The sequence below is a fragment of the Triticum aestivum genome, chromosome 2B, assembly GCF_018294505.1.
Source record: "Triticum aestivum cultivar Chinese Spring chromosome 2B, IWGSC CS RefSeq v2.1, whole genome shotgun sequence".
Classification (NCBI taxonomy): Eukaryota; Viridiplantae; Streptophyta; class Magnoliopsida; order Poales; family Poaceae; genus Triticum; species Triticum aestivum.
In genome coordinates this window covers 23528660-23552622 of record NC_057798.1, presented here as the reverse complement: position 1 = coordinate 23552622, position 23963 = coordinate 23528660, and positions in this window count along the sequence as shown.

Below are 23963 nucleotides of genomic sequence, written 5' to 3'. Positions count from 1 at the left end.
ATATTGACCCCTCGTGAGAACGGGGTACGAGGCAAAATAGCCTCTTCCACAGCGCAAAATGGGGCTCGATGCCCAGAAATAGCTCGCAAAGAGCTACGAAACCCGCGATGTGCAGAATAGAGGCGGGCGTGAGGTGATGGAGCTGGAGTCCGTAGAACTCCAGAAGCCCGCGGAGGAACGGATGTACGGGAAATCTGAGCCCCCTTATTAGATAGGGGACGAAGCACACCCGCTCTCGTTTAGAGGGGCTAGTGGTGGCCTCCGCTTGCTTCCCACCTTTGTAGGTGGCTAGCCCAGCTCGAACCGGGACCGTAAAGGCCGGAGGAAGATATCCCTCCGCTTGAAGCGTCACCAGTTCGTTGTGCGGAACTGAACATCTCCTCCAATCTCCTGGCGGAGGGCTGGGAGCGCGAGAGGAGGAGCCACCTCGACGCTCCATGATGGAATGGGTTTTTGGTCAGAAGCGCTCCGATGAGTACTCGCGGAAGGAGGATGGTGTGTTTTGGATCTGGATTCTTGCCTCTCTTATAGGCAGATTATTTACGCAGTTAGGGGGTAAAATATAAAAAGATACCCCGGCTTTTCGCATTCGTGCGACGCGTGGAAGAGGGCCATTATTGGGCGTGGAAGCGAAGGAGTGCCACATCTGTAAAGGAGCCGAACACTATTCGGCAAGCACAGGGAATTTGAAGGAGAACCCGCCATGCAACGCCGAAGACAATATATGCGCTGGACCCATCATCATTGAAGCCTGGTTCGGGGGCTACTGAGGGAGTCCTGGACTAGGGGGTGTCCGGACAGCCGGACTATCATCATCGGCCGGACTCCAAGACTATGAAGATACAAGATTGAAGACTTCGTCCCGTGTCCTGATGGGACTTTCCTTGGCGTGGAAGGCAAGCTTGGCGATACGGATATGTATATCTCCTACCATTGTAACCGACTCTGTGTAACCCTAGCCCTCTCCGGTGTCTATATAAACCGGAGGGTTTTAGTCCGTAGGACGAACAACCATTACAACAATCATACCATAGGCTAGCTTCTAGGGTTTAGCCTCCTTGATCTCGTGGTAGATCCACTCTTGTACTACCCATATCATCAATATCAATCAAGCAGGAGTAGGGTTTTACCTCCATCGAGAGGGCCCGAACCTGGGTAAAAACATCGTGTCCCTTGTTTCCTGTTACCATCCGCCTAGACGCACAGTTCGGGACCCCCTACCCGAGATCCGCCGATTTTGACACCGACACATAGCGATTCAGATCGCGGCCGAATCCGATCTAAGCACCGAACAATGATGCCTCCACGCTCAACATACGTGCAGCCTGGTGACGTCTCCCGCGCCTTGATCCAGCAGGAGGTAGGAGAGGTTGAGGAAGAAGGCTCCAGCAGCAGCATGACGGTGTGGTGGTGATGGAGTGGCAGTTCTCCGGCAGGGCTTCGCCAAGCTCACGCGGATGAGGAGAGGTGGTGGGGAGGGCAGGGGCTGCGCCTTGGATGTGGTACTGCACCCCTCCCTCCACCCCTATATTTATAGGGAGAAGGAGGAAGGGGGCCGGCCCCTCTAGATGGGATCTAGAGGGGGGTGCGGCGGCCAAGGGGGAGGGGGAGGGGGCCTGCCCCCAAGCCAAGGGGGGCGTCCCCTTTAGGGTTCCCCCCAAACCCTAGGCGCATGGGCCCTAGGGGGGTGGCGCCCAGCCCACTAGCGGCTGGTTACCTCCACCTACAGCCCATAAGGCCCTCCGGGGCAGGTGGACCCTCCCGGTGGACACTCGGAACCCCTCCGGTGGTCCCGGTACAATACTGGTATACACCCAAATATTTCCGGTGACCGTATGATGACTTCCCATATATAAATCTTCACCTTCGGACCATTCTGGAGCTCCTCGTGACGTCCGGGATCTCATCCGGGACTCTGAACAACATTCGGTAATCACATACAAATCTTCCTTATAACCCTAGCGTCATCGAACCTTAAGTGTGTAGACTCTACAGGTTCGGGAATCATGCAGACATGACCGAGACAGCTCTCCGTCCAATAACCAACAGCGGGATCTGGATACCCATGTCGGCTCCCACATGTTCCATGATGATCTCATCGGATGAACCACGATGTCGAGGATTCAAGTAATCACGTATACAATTCCCTTTATCAATCGGTGCGTTACTTGCCCGAGATTCGATCGTCGGTATCCCAATACCTCATTCAATCTCATTACCGGCAAGTCAATTTACTCGTTCTGTAAGGCATGATCCTGTGACCAACTACTTAGTCACTTTGAGCTCATTATGATGATGCATTACCGAGTGGGCCCAGAGATACCTCTCCGTCATACGGAGTGACAAATCCCAGTCTCGATTTGTGCCAACCCAACAGACACTTTCGGAGATACCTGTAGTGTACCTTTATAGCCACCCAGTTATGTTGTGACGTTTGGTACACCCAAAGCACTCCTACAGTATCCGGGAGTTGCACGATCTCATGGTCTAAGGAAATGATACTTGACATTTAGAAAAGCTTTAGCAAACGAACTACACGATCTTGTGCTATGCTTAGGATTGGGTCTTGTCCATCACATCATTCTCCCAAAGATGTGATCCCGTTATTAATGACATCCAATGTCCATAGTCAGGAAACCATGAGCATCTGTTGATCAACGAGCTAGTCAACTAGAGGCTCACTAGGGACTTGTTGTGGTCTATGTATTCACACATGTATTACGGTTTCTAGTCAACACAATTATAGCATGAACAATAGACAATTATCATGAACAAGGAAATATAATAATAACCATTTTATTATTGCCTCTAGGGCATATTTCCAATAGTCTCCCACTTGCACTAGAGTCAATAATATTGTGATGAATCAAACACCCATAGAGTTTTGGTCTTGATCATGTTTTGCTCGTGGAAGAGGTTTAGTCAACGGATCTGTGACATTCAGATCCGTATGCACATTACAAATATCTATGTCTCCATCTTGAACATTTTCACGAATGGAGTTGAAGCGATGCTTGATGTGTCTGGTCTTCTTGTGAAACCTGGGCTCCTTGGCAAGGGCAATAGCTCCAGTGTTGTCACAGAAGAGAGTCATCAGGCCCGACGCATTGGGAATAACTCCTAGGTCGGTAATGAACTCCTTCATCCAGATTGCTTCATGTGCTGCCTTCGAGGCTGCCATGTACTCCGCTTCACATGCAGATCCCGCCACGACGCTTTGCTTGCAACTGCACGAGCTTACTACCCCACCATTCAAAATATATACGTATCCGGTTTGTGACTTGGAGTCATCCAGATCTGTGTCGAAGCTAGCATTGACATAACCCTTTACGACGAGCTCTTTGTCACCTCCATAAACAAGAAACATATCCTTAGTCCTTTTCAGGTACTTCAGGATATTCTTGACCGCCGTCCAGTGTTCCATGCCGGGATTACTTTTGTACCTTCCTACCAAACTTACGGCAAGGTTTACATCAGGTCTGGTACACAGCATGACATACATAATATACCCTATGGCTGAGGCATAGATGACACTGATATTTTCTCTATCTTCTGCCGTGGTTGGGCTTTGAGCCGAGCTCAATTTCACACCTTGCAATACAGGCAAGAACCCTTTCTTGGACTGATCCATATTGGACTTCTTCAATATCTTATCAAGGTATGTGCTTTGTGAAAGACCTATGAGGCATCTTGATCTATCTCTATAGATCTTGATGCCTAATATGTAAGCAGCTTCTCCAATGTCCTTCACTGAAAAACAAATTATTCAAGTAGGCCTTTATGCTTTACAAGAGTACTATATCATTTCCCATCAACAGTATGTCATCCACATATAATATGAGAAATGTTACAGAGCTCTCACTCACTTTCTTGTAAACGCAGGCTTCTCCATAAATCTGCATAAACCCAAACGCTTTGATCATTTCATCAAAACGAATGTTCCAACTCTGACATGCTTGCACTAGCCAATAGATGGAGCGCTGGAGCTTGCATACCTTGCTAGCATTCTTAGATCGACAAAACCTTCCGCTGCATCATATACAATTCTTCCTTAAGAAAGCCATTAAGGAATGTCGTTTTGACGCCCATTTGCCATATCTCATAATCGTAGAATGCGGCAATTGCTAACATGATTCGGACGGACTTCAGCTTCGCTACGGGTGAGAAGGTCTCATCGTAGTCAACCCCTTGAACTTTTCGATAACCCTTAGTGAAAAGCCGAGCCTTGTATATGGTAACATTACAATCCGCGTCCGTCTTCTTCTTAAAGATCCATTTATTTTCTACCGCTCGCCAATCATCGGGCAAGTCTGTCAAAGTCCATACTTTGTTTTCGTACATGGATCCTATCTCGGATTGCATGGCCTCAAGCCATTTGTTGGAATCTAGGCCCGCCATCGATTCTTCATAGTTCGAAGGTTCACCGTGGTCTAATAACATGATTTCCAGGACAGGGTTGCCATACAATTCTGGTGTGGAACGTGTCCTCGTGGACCTACAAAGTTTAGTAGCAACTTAATCTGAAGTACCTTGATCATCATCATTAAGTTCCTCTCTAGTCGGTGCAGGCACCACAGAAACATCTTCCTGAGCTGCGCTACTTTCCACTTCAAGAGGTAGTACTTCATCAAGTTCTACTTTCCTCCTACTTCTTTCGAGAGAAACTCTTTCTCCAAAAGGACCCGTTCTTGGCAACAAAGACCTTCGGATCTAAGGTAGAAGGAATACCCAATGGTTTCCTTAGGGTATCCTTTGAAGACGCATTTTTCCGACTAGGGTTCGAGCTTTTCAGGTTGAAGTTTCTTGACATAAGCATCGCATCCCCAAACTTTTAGAAACGACAGCGTAGGTTTCTTCCAAAACCATAATTCATACGGTGTCATCTCAACGGATTTCGACGGAGCCCTATTTAAAGTTAATGCGGCAGTCTCTAAAGCATAACCCCAAAATGATAGCGGTAGATCGGTAAGAGACATCATAGATCGCACCATATCCAATACAATGCGATTACGACGTTCGGACACACCATTACACTGAGGTGTTCCAGGCGGCGGGAGTTGTGAAACGATTCCACATTTCCTTAAGTGTGTGCCAAATTCATGACTCAAATATTCCCCTCCACGATCTGATCGTAAGAACTTTATTTTCCTGTCACGTTGATTTTCAACCTCACTCTGAAATTCCTTTAACTTTTTGTCGGAGTAATGGGCCACGGGTAGGACGACCCGGGACCCAGGATCTTTCAAGACCTCGGGGCAGGCCGCGCCCCTCTGGCCGAGTCCCAGCCGGCGACCTTCGGAGAGGCCGAGTCCCAGAAGGTGATCTCCCGAAAAGCCGAGTCCCAGACGACGACTTCAAAGTAAGCCGACTCCCGGCCCGCGACCTCCAGGAGTGCCGACTATGGGAGTCGGCCCGCGACGTTTCACGAAGACCGATGCAGGGCACGGCCCCGACGTGGCCGTCCCCTCCTGCCTACGTGGGGTGGGCATGGCTACAGTGAGCCGTATCGCCGGGAGATCTCCGGTGAGGCGTGGCACTGTTGTCATGCCTCCCCTGACCTCAGCCACAGTGCATGAAGCACTGTGCCCACAACGCCGGCTTGTACGGCCCAGAGATCGCAGGGCCACCCGTCAGTGGGTGAATCAGAGACGGCCAGAGCGCCCGAAGACGGCCCTGAGAGAGTCGGCCTCCAAGGAGTCGGCCGCCTCCCCGCCAGGGCCCCACAAACCATAAACCAGATTGGATGGGGAGTGGCGACAGTGATCGCCTGATAGACGGCGGCACTGTTGCCACGACCCCATGACCAAGCTTGCGTCATCAAGAGTGCTGCACAGTATTCGGCCTGTCCGCGGGACCCACCAGTCGGCGGGCCCCAAAAGCCGGCAGGAAGGACGGCGGCATGAGAGACAGACGGCTGGGGGCCACGCCCAGTCAGATTACTATTGTACCCCCGGGGGTAGGCCTATATAAACCCCCCGGGACACCCATGCAAAGGGTTCGGCCTTTGATAGAGTTAGACACATAGACAGGGGAGGAGAGGGCCAGCCTAGCTCCCTCCTGCCACCCGATACAGCTCCAGGAGAACCCTTGTAACCATTTCGCCATAGTGACCATGCGGAGACCCCGCAGAGAAGTAGTAGGGGTGTTATCTCCCCGGATGGCCCCGAAGCTGGGTAAGATTCACCGGCGTGCATGTCTGTGCCTCATCCCGTTTCCAGGCACCGGCGACGTTCTACTCGCCCCCACCATGATAAGCCATCCTTTGGCATATGTCGCACCCAACCCCCGACATTTGGCGCCCACCGTGGGGCGAGGTGCACCGTCGTCTGGAGATCTGTTCTGGACGGGAACCCTTTTTCTCCCTGGCGAGCGCAGCCAGCCAGGCTCGCCAGATGGAGTCTGCATCGGCACGCTGCGCGGCGCCGAAGCCGCCTGTGCTGCGAGCGGCCTCACCGAACTTATCAGCGAGGTGCGCCTCTCTGACGAGCCTGCATCCGGCGCAGGCACGGGTGGCCCTGAGAACCTTCTCGCAGGCCTCCTCGACCAACTCCACGTCGCCGACGAGCCTGCCGTAGACTTGGAGTCCGTAGGCTCCTCCGACCCGATGCTGGTCGACTCCGACGCCGTATTGCTTGACATCTTCCCCACCAACGTGGTGATCAACGATGAGCCGCTTCCATACGAGGAGAGTGGCGGAAGCGACGTTACGGAGGTGCTCGTCATCAGCCACGGCGAGCACTCCGGCGAAGAAATCGAGGACCCGCTAACCGCGCCCATTCCAGAGGACGCGGACGCCGAGACGCTGGAGGCACGCCGCCTCCAGATCGTCGAAGGCGCCAAGAAGTTGTCAAGCATGAGGCGCTTGTCAGAAGCATACCAGCACGAGATGGACCGCGCCGTAGGCGGCTCGCCGGCTCCGACTGGGCCGAGCCGTCTGGGTACGGTCCGACAGCGTGGCGCAGCCATCGCCGACTTACTCGGGGCAAAACGCCCCGTGTACGCCACCTCAGCAGAGAATATCCGCGACGCCCAAGCGGCGACTGACGAGCTGAAGAACTTTGAGGGCGAAGAGCGCCCTGTGATGACGGAGCGAGTCCAGCAGCTCCTTGATGCGGTTGCTGTGCAAAACGCGGCTGGCGGCCGCGCAGATGCGCTGCAGCAGCCGAACGACGACTTACCTCCCCGCCGAGATCAAGGCGCGACCTCCCGGACGCCGACTGGTGGAGTCCGCGGAAGGAAAGAGAAGGAGCCGGCTGCTAGTCACAGCCGGACTCATATCACCATCGAGCGCGACCAAGACGGCCTCCCAAGAGCAGTAGAACGGCGGGACGATTATCTGCCTCCCACGCCCCGAAGAGAGCGACGAGTTTCTCCGCCACCTGTTGAGCATCCGACTCTCGGAGGTCGCCTTGGCCGCCGAGAGGGAGTCAGAGAGAATGACGCCTGCCATCGGATCGACCGACTCCACCGGTCCCTGGCGCTGGAAGAAGAAGATGAGTTGGGTCCACCTTGCTTCGGGCCCCGCATCAGAGACGAGCCCTTCCCCAAAGGGTTCACGCTCCCCCGAGACACACCCAAGTACACCGGCTCCGTGAAGCCGGAGGACTGGCTGATAGACTACTCCACAGCCGTCAACATAGCAAACAGCAACAAGCGGGTTGCCGTGAAGTACGTTCCTCTCATGCTCCAGGGCACGGCCCGGACGTGGTTGAACAGCCTGAAGCCCCGCAGCATTAATAGCTGGGTCGACTTCACCGAAGCCTTCATTCGCAACTTCACCAGCACGTACAAGCGACCTCCCAAGCCGCGCCAGCTCTCCTTGTGCGTGCAGGGCCCTGAAGAATCAACGCGCGACTACCTCATGCGCTGGGGCAAATTTCGAAACTCCTGCGAGGGCATGCACGAGGTGCAGGCTATCGAGTACTTCACTGCCGGGTGCCGATAGGGCACCCTCCCCAAGCACAAGCTCCTCTGCGACGAGCCAGAAACCCTCGACGAACTGCTAGTCATAGCGGATAAGTACGCCACGGCCGACTCTTCTATGAAGACGGAGATTCAAGTCAACGCGGCTGGCAAGGTGACTCCCCAGGCTCCCAGAACTCCGGTAGGAGACGCCAGTCGGCGACAGCAACAAAACGACAACAAGCGCAAGGCCCCACAGCCCACTTCCAATAGTCCGCAGGTCGAAGCAGTAGAAGATCAGTAGCCGGAGGGGCAGCCTCCGACCAAGCGGCAGAAAGGCGACAAGTCCAATTGGTTGCCGGCTTTCTCCTATGAGCAGACTTTAGATGGTCCTTGCAAGTTCCACAGCGGCGCGAAGCCGTCGAGCCACACCAACAGAAAATGCCACTGGCTCGCCAGAATCGCGAAGGGAAACGGCGTCACTCCTCCGCCGCCTGCAGGGCCGCCGCCTCCACCGCCGCCACAGCAGCCGGCGGCTCGGCCAGTCGGCGCCGTACAAGACGAGTTCCCAGAAGAGCATGGAGCCTACGTAGTATTCACCAGTGTGGCAGATGACCGGCGCAGCAGGCGCCAACAGCAGCAAGAAGTAAACGCAGTAGCAACGGATGCTCCAGAGTTCATGCATTGGTCCGAGAGGCCTATCAGTTGGAGTCGGACGGATCACCCAAAGGTGATGCCGAGTCCAGGCTCCTATGCCCTGGTCCTAGGCGCGACTTTGGCCACTGATAGGTGGGCCGCCCGTTTTTCGTGGGTCCTGATAGACGGAGGCAGCAACATAAACATCCTGTACAAAGACACCATGGAGAAGCTAGGAATCAGGCGAAGGCAGCTGCAGAGCAGCCGCACCGTGATCCATGGAATTGTACCCGGCCTCTCCTGTTCACCAATCGGCAAGATCCTGATAGACGTCCTCTTCCGAGACAAAGATCATTTCCGCCGAGAGCCGGTCTGGTTCGAGGTGGTGGATTTGGAGAGCCCGTACCACGCTCTGCTTGGTCGACCCGCCTTGGCCAAGTTCATGGCGGTTCCACACTACGCCTACCTTAAAATTAAGATGCCGAGTTCCAAGGGGATTCTGACCATTGCTGGCGACTACAAGAAGTCGTCCGCTTGCGCGGCCGAGAGTAGTCGGCTGGCCGAGTCCCTGGTGATCGCAGCTGAGAAGCGCCTCCTTGACCGAGTCGTGGCGATGGCCGAAAAGCAGCCCGAGATGTCGCCCGACCCCAAGGAGTCGGAGGTAGAAGGATCATTCAAGCCGGCCAAAGAAACCAAGAAGATACCCTTGGACCCAGAGCACCCAGAGAGATACGCTGTCGTGGGCACAGGCCTTGACAGCAAATAGGAAGGCGAGCTCGTCGATTTCCTCCGTAAGAATCGGGACATCTTTGCATGGTCCCCCAAGGACATGCCGGGTGTACCGACGGAATTCGCCGAGCACAAGCTACACGTCAGGCCAGATATGAAGCCCATCAGGCAGCCCTTGCGCCGCCTGTCAGAAGAAAAAAGAAGAGTTGTTGGAGAAGAGATAGCCCGGCTCCTGGCAGCCGGCTTCATCATGGAAGTGTTTTTTCCAGAATGGCTAGCAAACTCGGTGTTGGTACTGAAGAAAAACAAGCAGTGGCGGATGTGCATCGATTACACAAGCCTCAATAAAGCCTGTCCGAAGGACCCGTTTGCTCTGCCAAGGATTGATCAGGTGATATACTCCACAGCCGGATGCGAGCTGTTGAGTTTCCTAGATGCGTACTCAGGATACCACCAGATCAAAATGAATCGAGCAGACAGACTGAAGACCGCATTCATCATGCCGTTTGGAGCCTTCTGCTACCTGACAATGATGTTCGGCTTGAGGAATGCCGGCGCCACCTTTCAGCGTTGCATGCAGAAGTGCCTCCTCAAGCAACTCAGCCGAAACGCCCACGTTTATGTGGATGATGTGGTGGTGAAGACGGAAAAGCGTGGGACGCTGATGGAAGACCTCAAAGAGACCTTTGAAAATCTGCGCCGATTTCGGATCAAGCTCAACCCCGAGAAGTGCGTTTTCGGAGTCCCAGCCGGCGAGCTCCTTGGCTTCCTGGTCTCCGAACGCGGCATAGATTGCAACCCCGTGAAGATCAAGGCCATTGAGAGAATGAAGGTACCCAGCCGACTGTTGGATGTGCAGAAGTTCACCGGCTGCTTGGCGTCCATCAGCCGTTTTATCAGCCGGCTGGGCGAGAAAGCTCTGCCCTTGTATCAACTGATGAAGAAGACCACCTTTTTTGAGTGGAACCACAAGGCAGATGAGGCATTTCTCCAACTGAAGAAGATGTTGACTACTCCCCCCGTGTTGGCGGCTCCGACTCCCAAAGAGCCCATGCTTTTGTACATCGCCGCCACCAGCCGAGTAGTCAGCACAGTCATCATAGTCGAGCGCAAGGAGGAAGGCAAGGCGCTCCCAGTCTAGAGACAGGTATATTACCTGAGCGAGGTACTGTCGACCTCCAAGCAAAACTACCCTCACTATCAGAAGATGTGTTACGGCGTGCATTTCGCCGCCAAGAAGCTGAAGCCCTACTTTCAAGAGCATCCAATCACCATGGTTTGCACCGCTCCACTCGCCGAGATCATTGGAAGCCGAGACGCCTCCGGCCGAGTGGCCAAATGGGCTATAGATCTAGCCCCTTACACCATCTACTACCAGCCCCGCACCGCCATCAAGTCACAGGCGCTGGCCGATTTCCTCATCGACTGGGCCGAGACCCAGTACCTGCCGCCAGCGCCCGACTCCACTCATCGGCGGATGCATTTCGACGGCTCCAAAATGCGCACCGGCCTTGGAGCCAGCATCGTCCTCACCTCCCCGAAGGGCGACAAGCTCAAATACGTGCTGCAGATCCACTTCGCCGCCTCCAACAACGTCCCCGAATATGAAGCGCTCATCCATGGGCTCCCGCTTGCCAAAGAACTCGGCATTCGCCGGATCCTGTGCTATGGCGACTCCGACTTGGTGGTTCAGCAATCATCCGGCGACTGGGACGCCAAAGACGCAAACATTGCAAGCTACCGCTTCCTGGTGCAACAACTCAGGGATATTTCGAGGGGTGCGAATTCTTTCACGTGCCAAGAAATGACAATGATCAGGCAGATGCCTTGGTACGATTCGGATCCACTCGCCAAGCGATACCTTCTGGCGTCGCCCTTCAGCGCCTCCTCAACCCGTCTATCAAGCCTTCACCAGAATCAGACTCCATCTTCGTGCCGGCTTCGCCAGAAATAGTCGGATCCGACTCCAAGGCCCCAGCAGGCGACCTCAAAAAAGCTACAGTTGGAACCAGCCCGGGGACTGCGCCAGTCGGCCCAGGGACTTCAGAGCCCGGCCCGGGGACTTCGCCAGTCGGCCCGGGGACTTCAGAGCCCAGCCCGGGGACTGCCCCAGTCGGCCCGGGGACTTCAGAGCCCGGCCCGGGGACTGCGCCAGTCAGCCCGGGAGCTGCCCAGTCGGCCCAGAGATTCCGTCAATTCAGCAAACGGCCGCCGACTCCAACCCGCCGCCTCCCAGCCCAGCCACCCTTGTCCAAGTCGCTGTGGTAGCAGTTGAAGAGATAGCAGCACCTTCATGGGCGCAGCCCATCCTCAAATTCCTAGTGAACAAAGAATTGCCAACAGATGAGATCCTGGCTCGGCAAGTGCAGCGCCGAGCGGCATCATACAGCATAGTCAATAGAGAGCTAGTCATGCGCAGTGTCACTGGTGTCTACCAGCGCTGCGTAGAATCAGAGCAAGGCCAAGCGATTCTCAAAGACATCCATCAGGGCGAGTGCGTCCACCATGCGGCTTCAAGGGCACTCGTGGCCAAAGCCTTTCGGCACGGTTTCTTTTGGACGACTGCCCTGGAAGAAGCTAAAGAACTAGTCCAAAAATGCAAGGGGTGCCAGATGTTCCGCTCCAAGCCCATTCAGCCGGCTTCCGCGCTGAAGACAATCCCCATTGCCTGGCCCTTCGCAGTTTGGGGCCTGGACATGGTAGGACCATTCAAGACGGCCCGAGGCGGCCTAACTCATCTGCTTGTCGCGGTGGACAAGTTCACCAAGTGGGTGGAATTAAAGCCCATCAAGAAGTTGAACGGGCCGACTACAGTAACCTTCATTGCCAACATCACAGTGCGGTACGGCATACCGCACTGCATCATCACCGACAACGGCACAAACTTTGCCAAGGGCGCCTTGGCTCGTTTCTGCATGACGCATGGCATCCGACTGGACTTAGCGTCCGTTGCCCATCCGCAGTCAAACGGCCAGGTGGAACGAACCAACGGCCTCATCATGTCCGGCATCAAGCCTCGATTGGTCGAACCACTCGAGCGTTCGGCTGGCTGTTGGGTCGAGGAGCTGCCTGCTGTCCTCTGGAGTCTGCGCACAACCCCAAACAAGTCAACCGGCTTCACGCCTTTCTTCCTCATCTACGGTGCCGAAGCCGTCATCCCGACGGATATAGAGTTCGACTCTCCGCGAGTCTCCATGTACACCAAAGAGAAGCCGAAGAAGCACGCCAAGACGGCGTTGACCTGCTGGAAGAGGGCCGACTGTTGGCACTCAGTCGGTCTGGCATCTACCAGCAGAGTCTGCGCCGATACCACAACCGCAAGGTCAAGCCAAGATCGTTCCAGGAGGGCGACCTTGTGCTCCGGCTGATTCAGAGAACAGCCGGCCAGCACAAGTTGTCAGCGCCTTGGGAAGGTCCCTTTATCATCAGCAAGGTGCTAGGGAACGACGCCTACTATTTGATCGATGCTCAGAAGCCTCGAGCGCGCAAGAGGGACGACTCCGGCAAAGAAATAGAGCGCCCGTGGAACGCGAATCTTCTTCGAAGATTTTACAGTTGATGCAGTATGTATCGCACTACCCTCTATGTATTAAAGTACTAAGACCTTAGGCCCCCCGGGACGAGCTTGGGGACTGCCTTTTTGATTATCTATATGATAAGAACTATGCTTCCGAATATGCTGCTCTCTTTTTATCATACTGTCTGGCACCGGGTCCGACTAGTCGGCCCGGGGACTCACCGTCTTGCGCTATGAAATGCTTCCTGCGGTCAGAAAAGTAATGTGTTGCGCTCAAGCCGTCTCCTGTCGAAAGCCGCAGCTCGAAGAGCGACTGTCGATAGGTAGGGGACAAGCAAGAATGAGCGCACGCATGAAAAATGGCTAAGGACCTAAAAGCTTACGCATAGCCCAAGCCGGCTACCAGCCTCCCCCCACCGAGCCGACTCATGAGCAGTCGGCTCGCTGTATCGACTTTTATCAAGGACAGCCGACTCTCGAATAGTCGGCATATCGCTTCCTCGCCGATTTGCTATAGAAACTCTAAATGGCTAAGTACTTGCCTTCCTGAAGTAGCCAAGCACTTGACCCGGCGACAGTCCGCGGAGCGGCTGCCCAGCCGGCAAGGCGGCAACTAAAGGAAGGCGGCAAAGGAAAAATCCCAAGGAGCAATAAGCAAGGAAAGGCGGAAATTAGATAAATATTTACATAGGCCCTCGGCCGAAACTCCGAATAAGAATTCAGGATACACCCCGTGGGTGGAATTGTTCGAATCTAACAAGACTTTCAAAAAGATTAACAAGACAGATAAATAGAAGCGGCCTAGGAGGCGGCCTCCGGAGCCGGAGGATCGGAGGTGACGGCGGTGTCGGATGTCGGGGCAGTCGGCGGGGCGGTCTCAGCCTGGTCGCCTCCGGCGGCGGTCGCCCTGTCCCTGCGCGGCTCGTTGCTGGAGGCGCGATCGGGCTAAGGCTGGCCGCCTGCTTCGTCTTCTAGCACCTCCTCCTCACCTCCGTCCTCCAACTCGTCCTCCTCCTCGGTGCTGGAGTCGATCACCTCCGCCGAGTCCTCCTCGTACTCCGGGTTCATCCCGAACCAGTCCGGCGGGGCCTCCTCGCCGCCTTCAGTCCGCTCAGGCACGAAGACGCTGGTGTCCGTGTACTCAGCGATGGCCGCTGCACGCTCGACGAGGGCGCCTTCTACGGCCTCCAGCTCGGCCTGGGCTTCTGACCGGAATGCGGCCAGGCAGTCCAGGTCCAGCCCCGGATACCATCGCCTTGACGAACTCCAAAGCCCGGCGTGCTCCGGCCCGGGCCGAGGAGCCCTTCCAAGCCTCAAGGCGGCCGGCGGCGACCTCCAGCCAGTCTGCAGTCCGATTGGCGATGTGAAGAGCCGGCACGTCCGGCCACAGGGCGGCAACCACTTGGGCGCCGGCACGCTGAAGACGGTGCAACAGCCGATGAGCAGGACGAAGACGAGCCCCGATGCTCAGAAGCTGCTCGTCGATGGTTCGGGGGGCGTTGGCGGCAATCACCTCACCCTTCACCCTTCGCGCCTCCCGAGCCGCCTCGATGGCCAGAGGGACGGCTTGTGAATGGCCGGGGAAGAAGTCTGCCAAGGCAGAAAAGAAGATAGGCGGGAAATCAGAAACCGGCCTGACACGAAGTCGGAAGACCAAAAGAAGCAAAAAAGACTTACCGTCGACGATGTCCTCGAGCTCGTGGTAGCCGGAGGACAGCATCACCTCCCGATCAGTCCAGGCGGAGCGTTCGACCTCGAACTCAGCCATGAGGGCATCCTCCCGCGACTTGGCATCGTCTTGCGCCTTCCGGAGCAACTCCTTCTGGTCGACCAGCTGCGTCGCCAGTAGATCGCGCTCTTTGGCGAGCCTGTCGCACTCCTCCTCCTTGGCACGTCGAGCAGTGTTAGCCTCGCCCAGCTGCTCCTGGAGGGCGGCATTGGCGCCTGAAGAACAAAGAAGAAGACAAGAAAGTCATCAGTAAGGTAGATCGCCGGGGAGATCCGGCCCGACTGCTCAGCAGTCGGCCTGAATCTCGGGGACTATAGCCCGCGGGCGCGCCAGCGCGCCCCCGCTGAGAAGAAGGAAGGTAGATCACCGGGGAGATCCGGCCCGACTGCTCAGCAGTCGGCCCGAATCTCGGGGACTACAGCCCGCGGGTGCGCCAGCGCGCCCCCGCGAAGAAGGAAGAAATAACTCACCTCGGCTTTCCGTCAGGTCGGCGGTCCGCTTATTCAGCTCCTCGACGTTGCGGTTGAAGATAGCGGCATGGAGGTTATGATATTCCTACAACAAGCCGGCAAAGGCAAAAGTTAGAGTTCGGAGCTCGCCAGGAGGAGTTCTGAACCGCCTGCTCAGCAGCCGGCCCGGAAGTCGGGGACTACACCTAGTGGGTGCGCTGGCGCGCCCCCACAGAGAAGGACAAGAATTAAAAAACAGAAGGAAGCTCACTCGGACGGATGTCCTCAAGGCCAGATGCGCTCTGGTGCTGACTTGGAGGGCGTCGCTTTCCGCGCGCAGCTTTGCCTGGACGTCCAGGAGGGCCTGGTTCAGCGGGCCGGTGCCGCCTCCGCGCAACCAGCCGGTGGGCGCGGCACTGGAGGCCTCAACGTCCAAACTCGCCGAGCTGGCCGCGCCAGTCTCCCGAGCTCGCGGCGCCGAGCTCGTCCTCTCAAGCCGGCGGCACGCCGGCAGGGCGACTTGAATAAGCAGCCGCGCCTCGGCGTCGTCCGTGGTCGGTGGATCCTGCGGGCCCACCGGTTGCTTGCCGTGCGGCCTCCCAGACGGTGGCGGAGGCGGCGGAGGCGGCGCGTGGGTGTCCGAGCATGAAGAGTCGCCGCCCTCCTCCACGAGAGAGTTCTCGGTGCCGACCTCTCCGGTCTGCCCCGTGAACTCCGGAGCCGGCAGCGCCGACGACAACGGAGGGACGAGCATCGCCGAGCGGCGACGCGCGGCCTCCTCAGCACGCCGTTGCGCCGCGGCGGTGTTCTCGGCCTCCTCCAGCTTCCTCTGAGCGTTGGCGGCCGCCTTTTCGGCCTCCGCCTTCTCCAGACGGTCGGCCTCCTCCTCGTCGCGCTTCTCCCGCGCGTTCCGTTCCGTCGCCTCCCGAAGGTCAGCGGCGGGATCGACCCGCCGGGTGTTGGCGGACGTCTCCACCGACCCCATGACAGAGGGGACGGGGGCCCTCTCAAGGGAGAGGGGAGCTCTGGTGAAGAGCAGAGAGAGAGAATCAAAAAAGACTCGGATAAGATCCAACGAAGAAAATGAAAGAGTGAAAAAAGACTTATGCGGAAATCAGCGGGGGCCTTCTCCCTTCCCTTCGGAAGCGGTTGGCCTTCGCGGCCGCCTCCTCCCGCTTGGTCGTGGCCCTTGAACTTCTTCTGCTTGCCGCCGGGCGTGCTCGGCCCGGCGTGGCGCCTCTTTGCGCCGACTTGGCCGGAGGAGCCGGCCCTCGGCTGGCGGCGCGGGACGACTTCCACGTCGACATCGTCCTGGGGCCAGTCGGCAAAGGTAGCCGACGGCCTGAGGCCGCCGTCCGCCCCCTCTCCGCCGCCTTCGGCGTTGGCCTCCAGCGCTGCCGCCCCCAAGTCGGGGTCGTCGACATCGCTGTCCTCGCGATCTGGGACGTAGTCGCGGGGCTCTCTCATGGCGCCGGCTGCGGGCGCCGTGAGGGGATTCTGCCCAGAAGAAACCAACAATAATGATTAGAAGACGGAGTCGGCTGCAAAGAAGATCAAGCTACAGAAGGGTGCGACTTACCATTGGAGGGGGGTTGTCACGCGAGTACGGCTCCTTGCCGAACTGCCAGTTCTCCGTGAACTCGCAGTGCGCGATGTGGTTCACCAAGTTTGCCACCTCCCCGCGGGGCATTTCCGTGGTGCTCAGCCGGCTCGGATCGTGGCAGCCGCTCATCTGACAGATGAGGTGAGGCCGGCCCTGGAGTGGGAGGACTCGGCGCGCCACGAAGGCGGCCAGAAGATCGGAGCCGACGAGGCCCTCCGACTGTAGCAGAACTCGGAGTCGCGCCACGGTGCCGGCTCCGGAGGAGGACAGTGACTTGGACCGGTGGGACCAACTGGCAAGCCTGCCAGTCAGAGGCTCGGGGTCGAAGGGCGGCAAGTTGACCCAGTCGCCGTCGGTGGAGATGTTCTTCATGTAGAAGTAAGATTTCTGCCACATCTTCACCGACTTCACCAACGAGATGGGAGGGAAAGGGTTGCTATTTACCCTTCATAAGGACCCTTTTCATCAAATCCAATCCGACTAAAGCGGGAGAGACAGACACCCGCTAGCCACCTTATGCAACTAGTGCATGTCAGTCGGTGGAACCTGTCTCACGTAAGCGTACGTGTAAGGTCGGTCTGGGCCGCTTCATCCCATGATGCTTTCGAAACAAGATAAGACTAGTAGTGGCAAGTAAATTGACAAAATCGACGCCCACAACAAGCTTGTGTTCTACTCGTGAATAGAAACTACGCATAGACCTAGCTCATGATGTCACTATTGGGGATCGTTGCAGAAATTAAAAAATTTCTACGCATCACCAAGATCAATCTATGGAGTAACTAGCAACGAGAGAGAGGGGAGTGCATCTTCATACCCTTGAAGATCACGAGTTGGAAGCGTTGCAAGAACGCGGTTGGAGGAGTCGTACACGTAGCGATTCAGATCACGGCTGAATCCGATCTAAGCACCGAACAACGGTGCCTCCGTGCTCAATACACGTGCAGCCCGGTGACGTCTCCTGCGCCTTGATCCAGCAAGGAGGAGCGTCGTGGGGAAGGAACACCTATGGGGCAGGGCCCCTTTCGGTCCGGCAAGGGAGCGGAGAGCGCACGAAGAGCAGATCGAGGTGGAGCACGCGAGGGATTTCTACCCAGCTTCGGAGCTCTCCGGAGAGATAATACTCCTACTGCTGCTTTGTGATTGTATTCTGTTCTTACTCAAGAGCGTGAGAGTGGTGTCATTTCGAGTGAGTCGAACCCCCTCTACGTTGCGCATGGGCCTCCTTTTATAGGCTAAAGGGGTCACCGATAGGTGGCAACGCAGTCAAAGGTACAAATGTAAAAAAGGGTGGTTGGTACAACTGCTATCTACAGTGCACCCTACCTAACTCTGACGGCAGGGGACAAGAGCATTTAATGCCCGTCCGCCTCGCCCAATAGTGCAGAAAAGCGACCGTTAGGGGCCCCACCGCTTGCCACGATGGCCTTCTCGTCATCTCCACTTGCCACCTCGCACCGCTTGACTGCACAGCTCCCCGCCATGTGCGCCTGGGACGGTCTTGTGGCGACACGTTGCTGGGTGCGCTGGAGCGTGGGCACAGAGTGGTGGCTTCGCCGCGGCAAGCGCCTTGCCGCGGTCGTTGTCTTGCCGCACCCGAGAGCTTGTCGCTCGTCGGGCTTTGCCAGGACGCGCGGCGCGTCACGGCAAGTTCTTTGAAGTGCCTTGGTTGGCCTTCCCGGCAAGCTCCTCTTGCCGGGGCCTTGCCCTTCCCAGCGAACTACTCTTGCCGGAGTCTTGTCTTCTTAGTTAAAACACTTTGTTCTTGAGTGGCATTAATAGGGACTACGGAGGATCTTGGCGGATGCCCGGCAAGCCTTGCCGCGGGACGCTGCGACTGCCCGTGCACAAGTTCGGGATACTAAGGTAGCCCTACTTTAGTACTCCGACAGGAGCCCCCGGGCCTGGGCCACACACGGTGCCGAGCGCTGTTGGGCCAGGCCCAAAACAGGGCATGGGCACACGTGGCCTGGGTCCATACCAAATCTAACTCCGTATCCACCGCGCCCTCCCGTAACGGCACGCGTCAAACGCGGCGTCGTGGGAGAGATCATGGGTGATTCTTTAATCGAAAAAAGGCGTAACGTTCGCCTCCTCCTCTTTATAAGCAGGGGAAACAGGGGCCGTTGGCGCGGACTTCCTTCACAGCCGCATCGCCCCTCTGCAGGAGAGGAGGAGGCCCGCCTGGCTGTTCGGGGGCCCGGCAGATATCATGAGGCTGCGCCCAGGACTCAATTTTAATTTCACAGTCTTGGAGTTGGATGGGATGCTCAAGGAGCTATTCAAGCACGACCCCAACCATCCAGAGTGGTTCAGGCTGCCGCAGGGCGTCGTCCCGCTGTGCAACATCTCCCAGCTCGATCGCATCCGCGCAATGATGCCGGAGTGCGACTCGCACGGGATTATCCCAACTTGGCAGGAGCCCTCCGACGATGTTGTGCGGCAATTCTTCGACGGCTTGGTGGAGATAGCAGTCCGCGTCGACGAGTAGAGGCTCCTCACCCGCGACACCGCTGATGACGAGATGCGGTACATTGCCACCAGGGCGGAAGAGGCGGCGGCAGCCGCCGCCGCGGGCGAGTTTGGTTTTACTTTGGAGGAGGCAGAGGCAGCCGAGGCGGCAAGCCTTGCCGACCGAGAGGATCTTGGCGGGGAGGTCATTGGCGAGGGGGATCCTGAAGCCGAAGCGAGCGAGCCTGCTGGGGGCGCAAGCGGCCAGCCATCTTCAAGCAACTTGCCGCAGATGGGGCCCTCAGTGCAGCCCCCAGCTCAACCAAGAAGGCGCCTCTGCAGGACCGGCGACACAGCAGGGCGGCAAACGGGCCAACAGGCGCCGCGCCGCGGGATACGCTCCACCGCGCCAAGCACCGATGCCACGGGAGCATCTCACGCCGCACCGGCAACTGGGGCGGGGTCTTCTCTGGCCGCCACTTCCTACTCTGCCGCAGCTCCCGCCAAGCGTCCAAGGGAGCCCACTCCTCCACCTTGTCGCGCTGAAAGGGTGCCAGACTTTGACCTCTCTGCACTCAGCTCCGACGAGGAGGAAGAAGAGGAGGATGAGTAAGTCTTTTCTTTTTGTTGTACTTATGGTTCTTCAATTCTTGCTGTTTCTTTGTCTTGTATCTGATCTGCTTTCTTCTGAACTTTGTTCCTTTCTAGGACTCTGGCCCAGAGAGCGGCGAAGAGGACCAAGGTCCCCGTGGTTGTCATCGAGGATGATCCTGCTGTGGCAACAGAGGACGCATCCGAGACCACCTTGACGGACCCGGCAATCTCTCCCCGGAGCAGCCCCAGCGTAAGTATTTGTTCACTTCCTGTTGCGGGGCGCGCATTGGTGCTCCTTCCTTGCTGATATCTTGTTTATTGGTTTACTTGTGTAGGAGCAGAGCAGGCTTACCAGGAACAACCAGAAGCTGCCCCTAAGGTGCTATCCGCTTCGACTACACCGCCAAGGGGTGACTCTTCGGCAAGGGAGCACTCTCCGGCAAGGGAGAGGTCCCCGGCAAGGGAGGAGTCCCCGGCGAGGGGCAGCACCAGCGACCCTTCGATGGTGGAGCCCATGACCGTGGATCCCAGCACTGGTAATTTCCCTTGCTTGAAACTTCCCTTGGATTTTTCTTCTTCTGATATTCTTTTTTGGATATTTGCTTGACTTTTTCTCCCTTTTCCCGTCTTCAGATCCTCCCTTCACTGAGCCGATGGTGACCGAGGTCACCGGCGAGGAGGACGTGCGCGGCAATACTAACGAAGCCGCTGCCACCGAAGAAGAGGCCAACGCTGATGATCCTGCCGCCGACGAGGCCGCCAAGGCTGCTGGTGCTGGAGCTGGCGAGGGATCCGGCGATCGTACTGATGACCCGGGGGCCGCAGGAGCGCAGGGCGCTACACCGAACGCCGACCCCTCCACCGCTGACGCAGCGCCAGGCCCCGAAGAGCCTCAGCCGGGCGCCTACTTGAAGGCCGGCGAAGGTGTCTTCATCAGGCTCCCCTGGGCGTCGATCTCCAGGGCGCCGGTCGAGGGAGAAGTTTTTGATGGGGAAGTGCTCGCCTCCGCTGGGCTGATGGTGGTTGACGCGCCAAGCAGCAGCAGCGGCGAGTCTGAGGAGGAGCAGTTACTCCGGAAGTTGGTGTCACTCTACCGCGCCCGCCAAGCGAAACTGGAGTCCCGGGAAGCGCTTGTTGCGCAGGCGGGAGTAGACATAGAGAAGCATGCGGAGGAGCTCCAGAGCCGCAACCAAGAGGCCCTCCGGTCTATTGCAGAGGAGAGGGCGCAGCTCGTCGAGGCGCGGAAGGCTTTCATCCTCGAAAAAGAAGAAGCCGAAGAGCAGCAGCGGCTTGCCGCCGAGGAGCTATCCGTGCGGGAAGGCGAGCTGACGCAGAAGAAGGTCAACTTGGACAGCCATGAGGAGGAGCTCGCTGCACGTGAGGAGACACTTGGCGGGGCACTAAAGGAAGCGAAGGACGCTGCCGCAGCTGCCGAGGCCGCCAAGAAGGAATTGGAGGTGAAGATGACGCAGCTGGAGGCTGATCTGAAAGGGAAGGATGAGGAGCTTGCCGCGCTTCAGCGTGAATGCGAGAAGGATGCCCTCACCCATGGTGATCTGCAAGTTCAACTCGCCGATAAGGCAAAGGAACTGAACGCCGCCAAAGACTCAAATGCTGATCTGGAGCTGAAGCTGGTCACGCTGACTGAGACGCTGGACGGCGCCAAGAAGCGAGAAGATGACTTGAAGAGAGAGATCAAGGCCAACGAGGAGCTGCTAACGAGGGCCGCCGAGACTCAAAACACCTTCAGGGCTACAGTGGAGCTCTGGACGGAGGGCCTCGTCAACATCGCTGCAGTCATCGACGAGGAGCTGGCGCAACTGAACTTGGCGGGCTTCGGGTACTCCTCCGACGAGAACCTCCAGCCCAGCGCCAAGCTTACTCTGTTCTTCAAGGGCATGGTGACGGCTCTCCAGCAACTCCGGGAAAGGATCCCAAAGCAGCTGGCTGATGAGTCGCGCGCAATCTGTGCCAGGGTCTTGGAGAAGGTGTTGGTGAAGGTGCTCTTCCGCAATCCGGGCCTCAACCTCACCAACGTCCTCAAGAAGTTGTCGGCGGGTGCCGATCTTGAAGAGCTCAAGGCCCTTGTCGCACCCATCGTGGACAAGGTGAATGAAGTCAGGAGGATCGACGGCGAACGCGTGGATTAGGCCGCCTGTTTTCTCCTTTGCTTGCCGCTACTATTTATGTTATGAGAACAATCTATTAGAGCGCGGCAAGTTACCATTGTAATATAACTTTATTTTGCGCAGTATTTGCCTTGTTATTCCCTTTACTTGATTCCCTCCCTTGTATGTTTTTAACCCTACGCTTTTAGGGAACTTGCCAGCGTAGGCACCCTTGCCGCGAGCGCTGAGTGCGGAACATCAGCAGCCTGCTGGCGGTGTTGCCTCCGGCAAGAAACCTTGTCGGAGCTAGTCGCAGCACACTTAACTTGTTGAGCAGACTCGAAACAAAGTAAGGGCGCAACTAGCTACGAGTTGGTTCCTCCGCGCACAGGTTTTCCATACAAAGCACGGTCGTTCAAGGAAGATAACTTAAGAAATTTTAAAACTAGTTGTGCTCAAACTTTGTCAACTTATCTTTTCTGCTGCTTGCGTTCCGGCAAGGCGATACTTTTCTTGAACGACGCCTAGTCCACACCATTATCTTCTCCTTCCCCCCCGGTGAACTTGTGAGCGAGGGAACCTTCCTTTTGAGAAAAAGAAAGAAGAGAAAATAAAGATATGGAGCCTTGAGGCTCGTTATTGCTTACCGGGGGTAAGTGCTGCACAAAATGTCGGATAATTCATGCAAAAAAGAAAAAAGCATGAAATTTGACAAGATTTGCAGAGCATATGATCTTTATTTATGCACGGGATTTGCGCCCGGCTTTGTACAAAGGGTTACATGCAACAGCGGCAAGGCTTGTACAAAAGGTGGTTGCCGGAACGGGTTCCGGCAACCGCGCCTTATGGGTAAAACTTGCGAAGATGTTCGATGTTCCAGGAGTTGCTCACCGGAAAGCCATCTTCGGTCTCAAGGCGGACAGCGCCAGGCCTAGTGACTCGTTTTACCCGATAAGGGCCTTCCCACTTCGGCGTCAACTTGTTGGAATTCTTGGCGGATTGAACGCGCCAAAGAACAAGGTCGCCTTCCTCGAGACTTCGGGCATTAACTTTGCGGCTATGGTAGCGGCACAAAGCTTGCTGGTATCGAGCAGCTCGTACAGCAGCCTGAAGACGATCTTCCTCAAGGAGCAGCGCGTCATCTTGCCGCAGGTGCTCGTGCTCAAGCTCATCATAAGCGAGCACTCAAGGCGATCCGTATACGAGTTCCATGGGGAGAACTGCCTCTGCTCCATAGACTACAGCAAAAGGTGTCTGGCCAGTGGCTCGATTTGGTGTCGTCTTGATTGACAAAAGAACCACTGGCAGCTCCTCGATCCAATTTCTTCCGCACTTGTGCAGCCTGTCGAAAGTTCTGGTCTTGAGCCCGCGCAGCACTTCAGCATTTGCCCTTTCCGCTTGACCGTTGCTTCTCGGGTGAGCAACAGAAGCAAAACAGACCTTAGCGCCAAGATCTTGGACGTACTGCATGAAGGTGCGGCTCGTAAATAGTGTGCCATTGTTGGTGATGATCCTGTTAGGGACTCCGAAACGGCAACCAATCGACCTGAAGAACTTGACTGCTGACTGTGCTGTCACCTTCCTCACTGCTTCCACTTCCGGCCACTTTGTGAACTTGTCGATTGCAACGTACAAGTACTCAAAGCCCCCGACGGCTCAGGGAAAGGGACCGAGGATGTCGAGCCCCCAAACCGAAAATGGCCAGGATAAAGGGATCGTCTGGAGAACTTGAGCTGGTTGGTGTATCTGCTTGGAATGGAACTGGCACGCTTCACACTTGGTTACTTGTGCAGTTGCATCTTGGAGGGCTGTTGGCCAAAAGAAACCTTGCCGGAATGCTTTGCCGGCAAGTGCTCTTGCGCCAATGTGATGACCACATATGCCTCCATGTATCTCCGCCAACAGCTTCTGTCCATCTTCCCAGGGAATGCACTTCAATTTCACCCCGTTGAATCTTCTTCTGTACAATATGTCATCGACAAACTGGTACATACTTGATTGCCGGGCTACTCTCTCCGCTTCTTCTTGCTCTTCGGGAACTTCTCCTGTCTGAAGGAAACGGACAATCTGTTGTGCCCATGCTGGAGCTTGTGGCTCGACAACAAGGACTAAAGGCACAAATGCTGCTGCGGGAACATCCGCTTCTACGGCAAGAACCTGAAGCCATGTCGGAGCTTGGTGTTCCCCGGCAAGCTTGCCGGAGCAAAACTTGTCGGGAGCGTCTGCTTCAACGGAACAAACCCTA